The sequence below is a fragment of the Triticum dicoccoides genome, chromosome 4A (assembly GCF_002162155.2).
Source record: "Triticum dicoccoides isolate Atlit2015 ecotype Zavitan chromosome 4A, WEW_v2.0, whole genome shotgun sequence".
NCBI lineage: Eukaryota > Viridiplantae > Streptophyta > Magnoliopsida > Poales > Poaceae > Triticum > Triticum dicoccoides.
In genome coordinates this window covers 144,303,613-144,318,130 of record NC_041386.1, presented here as the reverse complement: position 1 = coordinate 144,318,130, position 14,518 = coordinate 144,303,613, and positions in this window count along the sequence as shown.

The following is a 14,518-nucleotide window of genomic DNA, read 5'->3' as shown; positions in this document are numbered from 1 at the left end:
TATACATGTTATTGATGTGTACCTTAACAGAGCTCGTAGTAGCACCTGGGTATTTGATACTGGTTATGTTGCTAATATTTGCAACTCAAAACAGGGACTACGGATTAACCAAAGACTGGCTAAGGACGAGGTGACGATGCACGTGGGAAATGGTTCCAAAGTCGATGTGATCACCGTCGGCACGCTACCTCTACATCTACCTTCGGGATTAGTTTTAGACCTGAATAATTGTTATTTGGTGCCAGCGTTGAGCATGAACATTATATCTAGATCTTGTTTGATGCGAGACGGTTATTCATTTAAATCGGAGAATAATGATTGTTCTATTTATATGAGTAATATCTTTTATGGTCATGCACCCTTGAAGAGTGGTCTATTTGTGTTAAATCTCGATAGTAGTGACACACATATTCATACTGTTGAAGCCAAAAGATGCAGAGTTGATAATGATAGTGCAACTTATTTGTGACACTGACATTTGGGCCATATTGGTGTAAAGCGCATGAAGAAACTCCATACTGATGGACTTTTGGAATCACTTGATTATGAATCACTTGGTACTTGCGAACCATGTCTCATGAGAAAGATGACTAAAACGCCGTTCTCCGGAACAATGGAGCGAGCAACAGACATGTTGGAAATCATACATACTGATGTATGTGGTCCGATGAATATTGAGGCTCACGGCGGGTATCGTTATTTTCTCACCTTCACAGATGATTTGAGCAGATATGGGTATAACTACTTAATGAAACATCAGTCTAAAACATTTGAAAAGTTCAAACAATTTCAGAGTGAAGTGAAAAATCATCGTAACAAGAAAATAAAGTTTCTACGATCTGATCGTGGAGGAGAATATTTGAGTTACGAGTTTGGTCTACATTTGAAAGAATGCGGAATAGTTTCACAACTCACGCCACCCAGAACACCACAGCGTAATGGTGTGTCCGAACGTCGTAATCGTACTTTAGTAGATATGGTGCGATCTATGATGTCTCTTACTGATTTACCGCTATCATTTTGGGGTTATGCTTTAGAGACAGCTGTATTCACGTTAAATAGGGCACCATCTAAATCCATTGAGACGACGCCTTATGAACTATGGTTTGGCAAGAAACCAAAGTTGTCGTTTTGTAAAGTTTGGGGCTGCGATGCTTCTGTGAAAAAGCTTCAACCTGATAAGCTCAAACCCAAGTCGGAAAAATGTATCTTCATAGGATACCCAAAGGAAACTATTGGGTACACCTTCTATCACAGATCCGAAGGCAAGACTTTTGTTGCTAAGAATGGATCCTTTCTAGAGAAGGAGTTTCTCTCGAAAGAAGTGAGTGGGAGGACAGTAGAACTTGATGAGGTAACTGTACCTGCTCCCTTATTGGAAAGTGGTTCATCACAGAAACCGGTTCCTGTGACATCTACACCAATTAGTGAGGAATCTAATGATGATGATCATGAAACTTCAGATCAAGTTACTACTAAACCTTATAGGTCAACCAGAGTAAGATCTGCACGAGAGTGGTACGGTAATCCTATTCTGGAGGTCATGTTGCTAGACCATGATGAACCTACGAACTATGAGGAAGCGATGATGAGCCCAGATTCCACAAAATGGCTTGAGTAAGACTCAATGCCCGACCACTTCAGAAGATAGAGAGAAAATGAAAGATGGTCCCTATGCTTCAGCCATAGGCTCTATCATGTATGCAATGTTGTGTACCAGACCTGATGTGTGCCTTGCTATTAGTTTAGCAGGGAGGTACCAAAGTAATCCAGGAGTGGATCACTAGACAGTGGCCAAGAACATCCTGAAGTACCTGAAAGGGACTAAGGATATGTTTCTTGTTTATGGAGGTGAAAAGAGCTCATCGTAAATGGTTATGATGATGCAAGCTTTGACACTGATCTGAACGATTCTAAATTGCAAACCGGATACGTGTTTACATTGAACGGTGGAGCTGTCAGTTGGAGCAGTTCTAAACAGAGTGTCGTGGCGGGATCTACATGTGAAGCGGAGTACATTGCTGCTTCAGAAGCAGCAAATGAAGGAGTCTAGATGAAGGAGTTGATATCCTATCTAGGTGTTATACCTAGTGCATCGAGTCCAATGAAAATCTTTTGTGACAATACTGGTGCAATTTCCTTGGCAAAGGAATCCAGATTTCACAAGAGAACCAAGCACATCAAGAGACGCTTCAACTCCATCCGGGATCAAGTCCAGGTGGGAGACATAGAGATTTGCAAGATATATACGGATCTGAATGTTGCAGACCCGTTGACTAAGCCTCTTCCACGAGCAAAACATGATCATCACCAAGGCTCCATGGGTGTTAGAATCATTACTATGTGATCTTGATTATTGACTCTAGTGCAAGTGGGAGACTGAAGGAAATATGCCCTAGAGGCAATGATAAAGTTATTATTTATTTCCTTATATCATGATAAATGTTTATTATTCATGCTAGAATTGTATTAACCGGAAACATGATACATGTGTGAATACATAGACCAACAGAGTGTCACTAGTATGCCTCTACTTGACTAACTCATTGATCAAAGATGGTTATGTTTCCTAGCCATAGACATGAGTTGTCATTTGATTAACGGGATCACATCATTAGGAGAATGATGTGATTGACTTAACTCATTCCGTTAGCTTAGCACTTGATCGTTTAGTATGTTGCTATTGCTTTCTTCATGACTTATACATGTTCCTATGACTATGAGATTATGCAACTCCCGTTTACCGGAGGAACACTTTGTGTGTTACCAAACGTCACAACATAACTGGGTGACTATAAAGGTGCTCTACAGGTGTCTCCGAAGGTACTTGTTGAGTTGGCATAGATCGAGATTAGGATTTGTCACTCCGATTGTCGGAGAGGTATCTCTGGGCCCACTCGGTAATGCACATCACTATAAGCCTTGCAAGCATTGTAACTAATGAGTTAGTTGTGGGATGATGTATTATAGAACGAGTAAAGAGACTTTCCGGTAACGAGATTGAACTAGGTATTGAGATACCGATGATCGAATCTCGGGCAAGTAACATACCGATGACAAAGGGAACAACGTATGTTGTTATGCGGTTTCACCGATAAAGATCTTTGTAGAATATGTGGGAGCCAATATGAACATCCATGTTCCGCTATTGGTAATTGATCGGAGACGTGTCTCGGTCATGTCTACATAGTTTTCGAACCCGTAGGGTCCGCACGCTTAAAGTTCGGTGACGATCAGTATTATGAGTTTTTGTGTTTTGATGTACAGAAGGTAGTTCGGAGTCCCGGATATGATCACGAACATGACGAGGAGTCTCGAAATGGTCGAGACGTAAAGATCGATATATTGGACGACTATGTTCGGACATCGGAAAGGTTTCGGACATATACTGGAGTACCGGGGGTTACCGGAACCCCCCGGGGGCTTAATGGGCTTACATGGGCCTTAGTGGAAATAGAGGGCAGCAATGGGAGTATGGGGCGTGCCCCCAAGGCCCAAACCGAATTGGTTTAGGGCAAGGGGGGCCGGCCCCCTCTTTCCTTCTCCTCGTCTCCCTTTCCTTCCCCCTCTCCTACTCCTAATAGGAAAAGGAGGAGTCCTACTCCTAGTGGGAGTAGGACTCCCCCCCTTGGCGCGCCCTCCTTGGCCGGCCGCCTCCTCCCCCTTGATCCTTTATATACGGGGGGCAGGGGCACCCCATAGACACAACAATTGATCATTGATCTCTTGGCCGTGTGCGGTGCCCCCCTCCACCATAATCCACCTCGATCATATCATAGCGGTGCTTAGGCGAAGCCCTGCGTCAGTAGCATCATCATCACCGTCACCACGTCGTCATGCTGACGAAACTCTCCTGTGAAGCTTTGCTGGATCGGAGCTCAGGGGACGTCATCGAGTTGAACGTGTGCAGAACTCGGAGGTGCCGTGCATTCGGTACTTGGATCGGTCGGATCGTGAAGACATACGACTACATCAAACGCATTGTGCTAACGCTTCCACTTTCGGTCTACGAGGGTACGTGGACACACTCTCCCCTCTCGTTGCTATGCATCACCATGATCCTGTGTGTGCGTAGGATTTTTTTTGAAATTACTACGTCCCCCAACACACGCTATTGCTCCCCGGCAACGGCGCCAGAAAAAGGTCTTGATAACCCACAAGTATAGGGTATCATTTGTAGTCTTTTTTGATAGATAAGAGTGTCGAACCCAATGAGAAGCTAAAGTAAGAACAAATATTCCCTCAAGTTCTATCGACCACCGATACAACTCTACGCACACTTAACGTTTGCTTTACCTAGAACAAGAATAAAACTAGAAGTATTTTGTAGGTGTGGATAGGTTTGCAAGATAATAAAGAACGTGAAAATAAAAGTTAGGTGATGTTTAAGTAAAGAATAATTAAGTTTAGTAAAACAAGTGTGGATTAGTGTTGGTAGGATTTGCGGAATTGTCCCTTAGCAATTGACTATGTTACTAGACCGATAGCAAGTTTTTATATGGGAGAGGCCACTGCTAGCATGTCTTCCCTTACTTGGTATTCTATGCACTTATGATTGGAACTATTAGCAAGCATCCGCAACTATTAACGTTCATGAAGGTAAAACCCAACCATAGCATTAAGAAATATGTTGGTCCCCCTTCAATCCCGTACGTGTCAATTTCTATGTTTAGGCTGAAGCTGCTGTCTCCCTCGCCCTCCAATGCATAGTCCTATCAACATACAACTAACCCTATGGTGTGATCCACACGCGCGCTCATATGATGGGCACCAAAGGACAACAACATAACCACAAGCAAATTAAACCAACCATAGCAATTCACCAATTTCCGATAGGACAACAAAAATCTACTCAGACATCATAGGACGACAACATATCATTGGATAATTGTATGAAGCATAAAGCACCATGTTCAAGTAGAGGGTACAGCGGGTTGCAGGAGAGTTGACTGCTGAATATAGATGGGGCAAGGTGATGGAGATGTTGGTGAAGATGACGGAGTTGTTGGAGTACATCACCGTCACACGATGATTACTGATACGTCTCCAACGTATCTATAATTTTTGATTGCTCCATGATATATTACCTACTGTTTTGGACTATATTGGGCTTTATTTTCCACTTTTATATTATTTTTGGGACTAACCTATTAACCGGAGGCCCAACCCAGAATTGCTATTTTTTGCCTATTTCAGTGTTTTGGAGAAACATAATATCAAACGGAGTCCAAACGGAATGAAACCTTCGGGAACGCGATTTTCTCATCAGATAAGACCCAGGAGACTTGGACCCTCCGTCAAGAAAGCCACGAGGCGGTAACGAGGGTGGAGGGCGCCCCCCCTAGGGCGCGCCCCCTGCCTTGTGGGCCCCTCACAGCTCCACCGATGTACTCCTTCCTCCTATATATACCTACGTACCCCCAAACAATCAGATACGAAGCCAAAAACCTAATTCCACTGCCGCAACTTTCTGTATCCACGAGATCCCATCTTGGGGCTTGTTCCGGAGCTCCGCCGGAGGGGGCATAGATCATGGAGGGCTTCTACATCATCATCCAAGCCCCTCCGATGAAGTGTGAGTAGTTTACTTAAGATCTACGGGTCCATAGTTAGTAGCTAGATGGCTTCTTCTCTCTTTTCGGATCTCAATACAATGTTCTCCCCCTCTCTCGTGGAGATCTATTCGATGTAATCTTCTTTTTGCGGTGTGTTTGTTGAGACCAATGAATTGTGGGTTTATAATCCAGTCTATCTATGAATAATATTTGAATCTTCTCTGAATTCTTTTATGTATGATTGGTTATCTTTGCAAGTCTCTTCGAATTATCAGTTTGGTTTGGCCTACTAGATTGGTTTTTCTTGCCATGGGAGAAGTGCTTAGCTTTGGGTTCGATCTTGCGGTGTCCTTTCCCAGTGACAGAAGGGGCAGCAAGGCACGTATTGTATTGTTGCCATCGAGAATAACAAGATGGTTTTTTTATCATATTTCATGAAACTATCCCTCTACATCATGTCATCTTGCTTAAAGTGTTACTCTGTTTTTAACTTAATACTCTAGATGCATGCTGGATAGCGGTCGATGAGTGGAGTAATAGTAGTAGATGTAGGCAGGAGTCAGTCTACTTGTCTCGGACGTGATGCCTATATACATGATCATACCTAGATATTCTCATAACTATGCTCAATTCTGTCAATTGCTCAACAGTAATTTGTTCAGCCACCGTAGAATACTTATGCTGTTGAGAGAAGCCACTAGTGAAACCTATGGCCCTCGGGTCTCTTTCTCATCATATCAATCTCCATCACTTTATTATTGCTTTGCTTTTTTACTTTGCCCTTTTACTTTTTACTTTGCATCTCTATACCAAAAATACCAAAAATATTATCTATCATCTCTATCAGATCTCACTTTCGTAAGTGACCGTGAAGGGATTGGCAACCCCGAAGCACGTTGGTTGCGTTGAGCTATTGTTTTTGTGTAGGTACGAGGACTCGCGTGTAGCCTCCTACTGGATTGATACCTTGGTTCTCAAAAACTGAGGGAAATACTTACGCTACTTTGCTGCATCATCCTCTCCTCTTCGGGGAAATCCAACGCAGTGCTCAAGAGGTAGCAAGAAGAATTTCTGGCACCGTTGCCGGGGATAAATTGCGCAAAAGTCAACATACCAAGTACCCATCACAATCCCTATCTCTTGCATTACATTATTTTCCACTTGCCTCTCCCCTACTTCACCCTTGCCGTTTTATTCGCCCTCTCTCTCTATCCTCCCTCTCTTTCTCTATTTGCCTCTTTTGCCCGTTTGCCTTTTGTTTGCTCGTGTGTTGGATTGCTTGTTTGTCGCGATGGCTCAAGACAATACCAAATTGTGTGACTTCACCAATACCAACAATAATGATTTCCTTAGCACTCCGATTGCTCCTCTTACCGATGCTGAATCTTGTGAAATTAATGCTGCTTTGCTGAATCTTGTCATGAAAGATCCGTTTTCCGGCCTTCCTAGTGAAGATGCTGCTACCCATCTTAAAAGCTTCTTGTTTTGTGTGACATGCAAAAGAAGAAAGATGTCGATAATGATATTGTTAAATTGAAGCTATTTCCTTTTTCGCTTAGAGATCGTGTGAAAGCTTGGTTTTCATCTTTGCCTAAAAATAGTATTGATTCATGGCACAAATGCAAAGATGCTTTTATCTCTAAGTATTTTCCTCCCGCTAAGATCATCTCTCTTAGAAATGATATTATGAATTTTAAGCAACTTGATCATGAACATGTTGCACAAGCTTGGGAGAGAATGAAATTAATGATACGTAATTGCCCTACTCATGGTTTGAATTTGTGGATGATTATACAAAAATTTTATGCCGTATTGAATTTTGCTTCTAGAATTTTTTTAGATTCGGCCACGGGAGGCACTTTTATGGAAATCACTTTAGGAGATGCTACTAAACTCCTAGATAATATTATGGTCAATTATACTCAATGGCACACTGAAAGATCCACTAATAAAAAAGTGCATGCGATAGAAGAAACTAATGTTTTGAGTGGAAAGATGGATGAACTTATGAAATTATTTGCTACTAAGAGTGTTTCATCTGATCCTAATGATATGCCTTTGTCTACTTTGATTGAGAATAATAATGAATCTATGGATGTGAATTTTGTTGGTAGGAATAATTTTGGTAACAACGCGTATAGAGGAAATTTCAACTCTAGGCCTTATCCTAGTAATCCCTCTAATAATTATGGTAATTCCTACAATAATTCTTACGGAAATTATAATAAGATGCCCTCTGATTTTGAATCTAATATTAAAGAATTTATTTCTTCGCAAAAGAATTTTAATGCTATGATTGAAGAAAAATTGCTTAAGATTGATGATTTGGCTAGGAACGTTGATAGAATTTCTCTTGAGGTTGATTCTTTAAAGCTTAGATCTATTCCTCCTAAGCACGATATCAATTAATCTCTCAAATCCATGAGAATTTCCATTGATGAGTGCAAGGAAAGAACCGCTAGGATGCGTGCTATGAAAGATGCCTTTATTAAAGTGTGTTCTTCCAATTCCTATGAAAATAAAGATGAAGATCTAAAAGTTATTGATGTGTCTCCTATTAAATATTTGTTTTGCAATATTAATCTTGATAATGATGGGACTGAATATGATCCACCTTTACCTAGAAGGCGTTCTAAAAATTTGGAGTATTTAGATCTTGATGGTGAAATTGATAAAAGTGGGATTAAAAGAAATAAAACCCTAGATGATGCTAAACCCACTATATTGGATTTCAAGGAATTTAATTATGAAAATTGCTCTTTAATTGATTGTATTTCCTTGTTGCAATCCATGCTAAATTCTCCTCATGCTTATAGTCAAAATAAAGTCTTTACCGAACATATCGTTGATGCCTTGATGCAATCTTATGAAGAAAAACTTGAGTTGAAAGTTTCTATCCTAAAATTTTATGATGAGTGGGAACCTACTATTAAAATTAAAATTAAAGATTGTGAGTTTTATGCTTTGTGTGATTTGGGTGCTAGTGTCTCTACTATTCCCAAAACTTTGTGTGATTTGCTAGATTTCCGTGATTTTGATGATTGCTCTCTAAACTTGCATCTTGCGGATTCCACTATTAAGAAACCCATGGGAAGAATTAATGGTGTTCTTATTGTTGCAAATAGGAATTATGTGCCCGTAGATTTTATCATTCTTGATATAGATTGCAATCCTTCTTGCCCTATTATTCTCGGTAGACCTTTCCTTAGAACGGTTGGTGCAATTATTGATATGAAGGAAGGGAATATTAGATTTCAATTTCCATTAAAAAGGGCATGGAACACTTCCCTAGAAAGAAAATAAAATTACCATATGAATCTATCATGAGAGCCACTTATGGATTGCCTACCAAAGATGGCAATACCTAGATCTATTCTTGCTTGTTATGCCTAGCTAGGGGCGTTAAACGATAGCGCTTGTTGGGAGGCAACCCAATTTTATTTTTATTACTTGCTTTTTGCTCCTGTTTAGTAATAAATAAATTATTTAGCCTCTGTTTTGGTTGTGTTTTTTGTGTTTAATTAGTGTTTGTGCCAAGTAGAACCGTTGGGAAGACTTGGGGAAAGTCTTGTTGAACTTGCTGTAAAAAACAGAAACTTTAGCGCTCATGAGAACTGCTTTCATTTTTATTTAGAGAGTGATATTTAGTTAATTATTTTTGAAGATGATTAATAGATAAATTCCTCACGTCCAGCAATTTATTTTAGAATTTTTGGGGTTCCAGATCTTGCGCTAGCTACAGATTACTACAGATTGTTCTGTTTTTGACGGACTCTGTTTTTCGTGTGTTGTTTGCTTATTTTGATGAATTTATGGCTAGTAAAATAGTTTATAAACCATAGAGAAGTTGGAATACAGTAGTTTTAACACCAATATAAATTAATAATGAGTTCATTACAGTACCTTGAAGTGGTCTTTTGTTTTCTTTCGCTAACGGAGCTCACGAGATTTTTCTACTTTAAATTTTGTGTTGTGAAGTTTTCACGTTTTGGGTAAAGATTTGATGGATTATGGAACAAGGAGTGGCAAGAGCCTAAGCTTGGGGATGCCCATGGCACCCCCAAGATAATCTAAGGACACCTAAAAGCCAAAGCTTGGGGATGCCCCGGAAGGCATCCCCTCTTTCGTCTACTTCTATCGGTAACTTTACTTGGAGCTATATTTTTATTCACCACATGATATGTGTTTTGCTTGGAGCGTCTTTTATGATTTGAGTCTTTGCCTGTTAGTCTACCCCAATCATCATTGCTGTACACACCTTTTGAGAGAGCCATACATAATTTGGAATTTGATAGAATACTCTATGTGCTTCACTTATATCTTTTGAGCTCTATAGTTTTACTCTAGTGCTTCACTTATATCTTTTGAGTTTTATAGTTTTGCTCTAGTGCTTCACTTATATCTTTTAGAGCACGGTGGTGGATTTGTTTTATAGAAACTATTGATCTCTCATGCTTTACTTAGATTATTTTGAGAGTCTTAATAGCATGGTAATTTGCTTAATAATAATATGCTTGGTATTCAAGATTTGTAAAATTTTCTTTTGAGTGCGTTGAATACTAAGGAAAAAAATTGATGCTTGATAATTGTTTTGAGATATGAGGATGGTGATATTAGAGTCATGCTAGTTGAGTAGTTGTGAATTTGAGAAATGCTTGTGTCAAAGTTTGTGATTCCCGTAGCATGCACGTATGGTGAACCGTTATGTGATGAAGTCGGAGCATGATTTATTTATTGATTGTCTTCCTTATGAGTGGCGGTCGGGGACGAGCAATGGTATTTTCCTACCAATCTATCCCCCTAGGAGCATGCGCGTAATACTTTGCTTTGATAACTTCTAGATTTTTGCAATAAGTATATGAGTTCTTTATGACTAATGTTGAGTCCATGGATTATACGCACTTTCCTTCCTTCCACCATTGCTAGGCTCTCTAATACCGCACACTTTTCGCTGGTATCATACACCCACCAAATACCTTCCTCAAAACAGCCACCATACCTACCTATCATGGCATTTCCATAGCCATTCCGAGATATATTGCCATGCAACTTTCCACCGTTCCGTTCATTATGGCACGCTCCATCATTGTCATATTGCTAGCATGATCATGTAGTTGACATCGTATTTGTGGCAAAGCCACCGTTCATAATTCTTTCATACATGTCACTCTTGATTCATTGCATATCCCGGCACACCGCCGGAGGCATTCATATAGTCATATTTTGTTCTAAGTATTGAGTTGTAAGAAAAATAAAAAGTGTGATGATCATCATTTTTAGAGCATTGTCCCAAGTGAGGAAAGGATGATGGAGACTATGATTCCCCCACAAGTCGGGATGAGACTCTGGACGAAAAAAAGGAGGCCATAAAAAGGCCCAAACAAAAAAATGAGAGAAAAAGAGAGAAGGGACAATGTTACTATCCTTTTACCACACTTGTGCTTCAAAGTAGCACCATGATCTTCATGATAGAGAGTCTCTCATTCTGTCACTTTCATATACTAGTGGGAATTTTTCATTACAGAACTTGGCTTGTATATTCCAATGATGGGCTTCCTCAAAATGCCCTAGGTCTTCGTGAGCAAGCGAGTTGGATGCACACCCACTTAGTTTCTTTTGTTGAGCTTTCATATACTTATAGCTCTAGTGCATCCGTTGCATGGCAATCCCTACTCACTCACATTGATATCTATTGATGGGCATCTCCATAGCTCGTTGATACGCCTAGTTGATGTGAGACTATCTTCCCCTCTTTTTGTCTTCTCCACAACCACCATTCTATTCCACATATAGTGCTATATCCATGGCTCACGCTCATGTATTGCGTGAAGATCGAAAAAGTTTTGAAAATGTCAAAAGTATGAAACAATTGCTTGGCTTGTCATCGGGGTTGTGCATGATTTAAATACTTTGTGTGGTGAAGATAGAGCATAGCCAGACTATATGATTTTGTAGGGATAGCTTTCTTTGGCCATGTTATTTTGAGAAGACATAATTGCTTTGTTAGTATGCTTGAAGTATTATTATTTTTATGTCAACATGAACTTTTGTCTTGAATCTTTTGAATATGAATATTCATACCACAATTAAGAAGATTTACATTGAAATTATGCCAAGTAGCACTTCTCATCAAAAATTCTGTTTTTATCATTTACCTACTCGAGGACGAGCAGGAATTAAGCTTGGGGGTGCTTGATAGATCTCCAACATATCTATAATTTTTGATTGCTCCATGCTATATTACCTACTGTTTTGGACTATATTGGGCTTTATTTTCCACTTTTATATTATTTTTGGGACTAACCTATTAACCGGAGGCCCAGCCCAGAATTGTTGTTTTTTGCCTATTTCAGTGTTTTGGAGAAACAGAATATCAAACGGAGTCCGAATGGAATGAAACCTTCGGGAACACGATTTTCTCATCAGATAAGACCCAAGAGACTTGGACCCTCCGTCAAGAAAGCCACGAGGCAGTCACGAGGGTGGAGGGCGCCCCCCCTAGGGCGCGCCCCCTGCCTCGTGGGCCCCTCAAAGCTCCACCGACGTACTCCTTCCTCCTATATATACCTACGTACCCCCAAACGATCAGATACGGAGCCAAAAACCTAATTCCACCGCCGCAACTTTCTGTATCCACGAGATCCCATCTTGGGGCATGTTCCGGAGCTCCGCCGGAGGGGGCATCGATCACGGAGGGCTTCTACATCATCATCCAAGCCCCTCCGATGAAGTGTGAGTAGTTTACTTCAGACCTATGGGTCCATAGTTAGTAGCTAGATGGCTTCTTCTCTCTTTTTGGATCTCAATACAATGTTCCCCTCCTCTCTCGTGGAGATCTATTCGATGTAATCTTCTTTTTGCGGTGTGTTTGTTGAGACCGGTGAATTGTGGGTTTATGATCCAGTCTATCTATGAATAATATTTGAATCTTCTCTGAATTCTTTTATGTATGATTGGTTATCTTTGCAAGTCTCTTCGAATTATCAGTTTGGTTTGGCCTACTAGATTGGTTTTTCTTGCCATGGGAGAAGTGCTTAGCTTTGGGTTCGATCTTGCGGTGTCATTTCCCAGTGACAGAAGGGGCAGCAAGGCACGTATTGTATTGTTGCCATCGAGGATAACAAGATGGTTTTTTATCATATTGCATGAAACTATCCCTCTACATCATGGCATCTTGCTTAAAGCGTTACTCTGTTTTTAACTTAATACTCTAGATGCATGATGGATAGCGGTCGATGAGTGGAGTAATAGTAGTAGATGCAGGCAGGAGTCGGTCTACTTGTCTCGGACGTGATGCCTATATACATGATCATACCTAGATATTCTCATAACTATGCTCAATTCTGTCAATTGCTCAACAACAATTTGTTCACCCACCGTAGAATACTTATGCTCTTGAGAGAAGCCACTAGTGAAACCTATGCCCCCCGTGTCTCTTTCTCATCATATCAATCTCCATCACTTTATTATTGCTTTGCTTTTTTACTTTGCCCTTTTACTTTTTACTTTGCATCTCTATACCAAAAATATTATCTATCATCTCTATCAGATCTCACTTTCGTAATTGACCGTGAAGGGATTGACAACCCCTAAGCGCGTTGGTTGCATTGAGCTATTATTTTTGTGTAGGTACGAGGGACTCGCGCGTAGCCTCCTACTGGATTGATACCTTGGTTCTCAAAAACTGAGGGAAATACTTACGCTATTTTGCTGCATCATCCTCTCCTCTTTGGGGAAATCCAACGCAGTGCTCAAGAGGTAGCAATTACCCCGTCGGCATTCCGGCGCCGTCGGGGGAGGGGGAGAGAGCCCCCCTCCTTCTTCTTCTTCCTTGGCCTCCCCCTAGATGGGAGGAGAGTTCCCCCTCTGGTTCATGGCGGTGGAGGGGCGGGAGCCCCTCCGAGATTGGATCTCCCTCTCTGTTCTCTTCTGTTTCGCGTTCCCCAGATCTGGCCGAAAATCGTTTCTTAAATATCCGGAGATCCGTAACTCTGGTTGCGCTAAGATTTTAACACGATTTTTTTCCGGATATAAGCTTCCTTGCCCCCGAAGTAGATCTGTAACCAATGTTTGAGGAGGGCACAACCCACGACCATGCGCCTGGACTGCCTGGTGCGCCTTAGGTGTCTTGTGGTGGTTGTGGGCCCCCGTTTGCATTGATTCCACCTCCCAAAAAATCACAAATGTTCCAAAATAATTCTCCTTAAATTTTTATCACGTTTGGACTTCATTTGATATGGATATTCTTCGAAGCAAAAACATGCAAAAATAGGAACTGGCACTGGGCACTGCATCAATATGTTAGTCCAATAAATCATATAAAATATTGCCAAAAGTATGTGAAAGTTGTATAATATTGGCATGAAACAATCAAAATTTATAGATACGACGGAGGCGTGTCATTTTCCTCTCCGGGGTAGTAGGGCGGTAGTAAGGCGCGGTAGTACCACTGCTGGGGTACTGTCGCCTTACTCTGCCCTACCTCCACTTCTCCCTTGTGTACTGCAACCCCAGCGGTAGTATCGCTGGGGCGAGCGGTAGTACTGCTTCGGCGGCACTGCTGCCTCGGGGTGCTTCGCCATTGCACTATACTCCGGGAGCTACCGCCCGAGTGGTAGTATCGCTTGTGTTCAGGCTGTGGGTAAAACGGTTGGATTTGTCCCCACCTATAAAAGGGGGTCTTATTCCCCAATGGACCTTATCCTCTGAGCTCGTGTTTTGCCCTCATTGTTGACCTTCTACGAGCTTGCTATCTCTCAATTCCTCCAATGATTCTTACTAGTTCTTGAGGGAAAAGAGATAGGACATCTAGATCTACGTTGACACCAATCAATTTCTCCTCTATGTGAGGGATCCCCTTGGATTTAGTTCTTTGTTCTTCGTGTTTTCCTTGTTCTTCCTCTCATATTCCTCCATATCTTTTGTTGTTGTGGTGGGATTTGGGAGTGAGGGACTTGACCACT